We start from the raw sequence: 4254 nt of genomic DNA on the forward strand, positions 1-4254 counted from the left end.
CCCATAGACCAGGGGGCAGAGATGAAAGGTATTTGATCCTTGAAGGCATCTTCAGATCGCTGACTCACCTTTTGACTGACGGGACCAACATATCTGACAACTGTTTAAGCCGATCTGAGTGTGAGTTTCTGTTATTTGTACCAAAAAGCACCCCAATCCACAGGTTATTTACAGTGTGCGTTGCAGAGCTGTGAGCCAATTCTTCCATTCTCTCAAATTTCCACAAGACTGTTCGAAGTTCGAACCATGTTTGAGGGGTGCCAAACACCTCCCACCGCCAAGGAGGCTTCCATCCCGTTGGAAGTGATTTGCTAATGGTTGATAAGGGGCTGCGTTCAGAGATGCAGTGCTCCAAGTCAATCGGTGAAACAGTCCAGACATGCTTCCGAAGATGCTCTAGTGACTGGAGATTTCCCCCCCGAGGCTACTACTTTCTTAGGCTGTTGGTTTCACTGGAGACTGCGGCCTGTTAGCTGAGTTAACAAGGATCTTTTTAATGGAGGTTGAGCTCAGTTCTGCCCGCAGGGCTATGACAAAGGCGTGCAAAGTCATAATTACACTTGTGTCTCATGGTCTTGTGTGACGCGGATGAGACCGGGGCAGATGTGGACATAATCGGTAATGCAATTACCTCGCTCAGTTTCCTGAATTTTCTCCCGTCCCGAAAAGTCTCGGACCCACCTCTCCAGAATCCCAGTGTGACAGGGCAGGTACCATTGTTTCAGACCGGAAACCCAGACGCGGGGAATTCCTTGTTGCCCTTGGAGATGTTTCAAGGTTTAACTTTTTAAACCGTATCTCTATTTTCTAAACACTTTCCCAACCTTTCTGGTGAATGTAATCCACATGGGTGGATTTTTTTTTTCTTCGAAGAGAGACCCAACTTTGGTGAGACCGCTGGTCTGTTCGATCCGTCCGCCTCCCGCTGCCCCGTGCGCTCACTCCGCCTGCACTCGGCACTAGACTCACTCGGATGGAAGCAGAGAGGCTGCGTTCGAAATAAATGCAAACCGCTCCAGACACTAAGGATTATCTGTGCTCTGCAGGAATAACGACAGCAGCTTGCAAGTGGGCGGGACTTGGAAGAGAGGGCCTTTCGCCAATCCGCTGCAGAACCAACACGCTCCCCGAAGCGCCTGTGAAATCCGCCTTCAGTCGCTAATTTCACACTCCAGGGACAGAGCTGTGAACAGCTCAGAGCATGTAATTCTCATTTTCCTAACAGTTTCCTTGACCTTCAGATACCCTCTTCAGGCATTTTCTCCACCTTTGAAAAAATTAAAACGCTCAGTTCCTTTAAGGTCAGGTCTCAGGTTTGTTTTTGCTTAATCATCTCTTTACTGCCTTGACTTTGCAAACAACAGAGATTTTATTTTGTCTCTGCCTCCGTTGCATTTTTTTAAAAGCGAACTGAATCGTTCTCATATTCTGCATCCATTCTTCCTGCTCCTGCCATTTTCTAAATAAGGTAGGTACTTTGGATGCTCCTGTGATGAGCACGGAATGCTTTTGAAATACCCTGTTAAGACGTGCTTTTCATCTCCCTTCCGGTCATAAAGCAAGTTCTCTTCTCTGCGTTCCTGCAGACTTGAGACATATGTTGCAAGACACAGAGGAGGGTCCTTTGGGACAGGAAGTGAGGATCTTGAGCTGACTGCAAGAATTTTAGGGGCCCGATGAATGAAACCCTAAAAGCAGTTGCGTTTGGGATTAGGATTTGACTGTTTTGATGGTCCCCATTATCAAATTACTCAGTGGGGCACTTTCATCAATTAATGATGCAGATATAATATCTATTCAGATCATAAAATACTGTCATAATCTGACTGAGTTGTTTCAGAAAAATCATCACAGGTTTGTGTCTGATATAAATTGCCTTGCTGGAGTTTGGGTGGGTTTTGGTTTTGGTTTTTGTTTTTAATAAGCCGTAGTTCTGATAGTGATCCTTTTCAGAACAGGGTATGTTGAGCAATCAGGAAAGTGAGGTACACACCTGAAATTTTAGTTTCTGATAAAACAATAGAGACAGGATCCTGTTTCTATTTGAAAATTTGATATATTGTTCAATGCAGACTTTTTTTGGCATCGATTTTAGTTTTTAAAGTATTGCATCAAAATCATATGTACTTGATTACTGAGTTGGGGACACCCCAACATTATTGTGCCTGCCTGCCTCATCCCAGTCCCTGGCCTGAATTCCCCTCAAGCCCAAGGAAGTGGTGAGCCTGGGGGTCCCTCATCACCGACGGTGGATTTGGGTCTTCCCTGGAGAAAAGGAAGGTTTTAGAGTCTCAAGCTGGCCCCAGACTCTCAGCTTGCCTGTCCCTTCCTAAACGCTGGGAAATAAATCACAAAATGAGGTGCCATGTGACCATGTCATTGGCTCCTGACTTCCTGCCTGTCTTACCCTCTCTTTCCTTCTTTCTCTCTCTCCCTCTCTCTCTCTGTGTTCTCTTGACCGGAGATGAAGCAGCATCCCCCCTCCAGCATCATCCCAAATTAGAACTGAGCGCCAGACATTCCTTGGGTGAGGGTCTCTCAGATGAAACCCCCAAACACCAGGGTCTCAGCGTCATTGCTGTGTACCCCATGAGGCTGGGAGGACGGAGATGAATTTCCCAGCAAGAATTTCAGAGTCAGCTGTATTCCCAGGCAGCCTTTCTTTTCCCAGGCCTGCTCTGAGACAGGTGTAAGTCAACTTTATACCTCTCGGTGTTCTTTTTTCTTTCTGTAACTTTATTTTTTGATGAGTTTGCACAAAAATATGGAACGCTTCACCAATATGCATGTCATCCTTGCGCAAAGGCCATGCTAATCTTCTCTGTATGGTTCCAATTTTAGTATATGTGCTGGCAAAGCGAGCTTTCTCTGTGTTCTTAAGTGTCTGCTATATCAACACAAATTATCCACCAAAACTCTGGTGTATCTACCCTCCAGCATACCAACATTTAGATATTTGTGAGTATCTGGAAATGTGTACTTGGATCAGTGATTTCCTCTCCTCCCCCTCCAATTTTGGGCAGATCATTAAATCCCTGTACATTCGGGACTCGGTATTATAGTAGCAAAATGCTCTTTTAATCACCCAAAAGACATTACCCTTCATTTCCTAATAACTGGCCCCCTGGCAGTCCTGCATGCTCAGTCATGGCCTTCAGATGGATGTAGGCAGGGACGGAAGGAGCTCATCTGAGTCTTGGCAGAACATCTCATGACCCCCGGGCATGTCCCACCGCCTCCCTCTCCCTGGGAAGCTGCCACGAGACAGTTTTTCATCACCAACCAGGTGAGCTAGGAGGTGCTCCGTCTCACCCGTTCAGCATATCACAGCAGACTATTAAACCACTAAGCTACAGTCTAGAATTGGTTTCTTGGCAACAGGGTGTCCCATCATTCCTTGCAGCTATTAGGTGTCACCCTAAATCTTGAAGATACAGCTCTCTATTGGGCAGAAAGCCCCTTGGAGACAAGACCAGAAAAACCCAGCTCAAAGAGGAATAAGGGGGGGAAAAGGACATTTATTGACCCACATAACTTAAAGGCAGTCTAAGGTAGTGATTCTTAATGGAGGTACTTGCCCACCTACCCCCCCCCCCCCGCCCCCAAGGACACTTGGCAATGTCTAGAGTCATTTTTGGTCAAGAAGGCTGGGGCAGAGCATGCTACTGGTATCTAGTGGGTGGAGACCAGGGATGGTGTTAAATATCCTACAATGTACAGGATGGAGCCCACAGTGGTGATCTAACTCCAAACTGTTAACAGTTCCTGCTCAAGGGTAATGGCTTCAGGCATGGCTGGATCCAGGAGCTCAAATCCTGTGCACAAGTCTCCACTTCTCTCCCATTTTTGGCCATTTTCCTCTGCATTGACCTCACACACACAAGCAGAGCCACTCTACTCTGTGGCCCTACTCACGTCCTCACAGAAACAAGTCCTGTGAAAGGACAGGTGTTCTTTCCAGTAAATCGAAGCAAGTCTGGCATTGAGTTTCATCAGCTGCCCAGGAATCTCTTTGACCTAAGGAAGTGGGGGTGAAGGCGAAGATGGAGATTGCACTGACTGTCAAGGTCAAATCTAGAGCTGGAGGCTACCGGTCACTTCTCCCACAGGGATTGAAGAGGGGAGGGAGTACTTGCCCGAAAGCAGTGCTACCAGGAGGAGGCGGCACAGATGCCGGGCACACAAAAGCAGCCGTCACCTACAGCCCCAAGTTTCCGAATGAAAGGGGTCAGAGAAGAGCTGGGTTATAGTGTG

General features: G+C 47.1%; 1 non-coding gene across 1 annotated transcript; it reads right to left on the minus strand.

Moving 5' to 3' along the window:
• Positions 1-2758: 2758 nt before the first annotated feature.
• Positions 2759-2861, minus strand: LOC112304286 (U6 spliceosomal RNA). The gene has a single exon (XR_002974729.2). It is a non-coding gene; the product is annotated as a U6 spliceosomal RNA (small nuclear RNA).
• Between the last annotated feature and the right edge of the window lie 1393 nt (positions 2862-4254).

Source organism: Desmodus rotundus, chromosome 6 (genome assembly GCF_022682495.2).
Source record: "Desmodus rotundus isolate HL8 chromosome 6, HLdesRot8A.1, whole genome shotgun sequence".
Classification (NCBI taxonomy): Eukaryota; Metazoa; Chordata; class Mammalia; order Chiroptera; family Phyllostomidae; genus Desmodus; species Desmodus rotundus.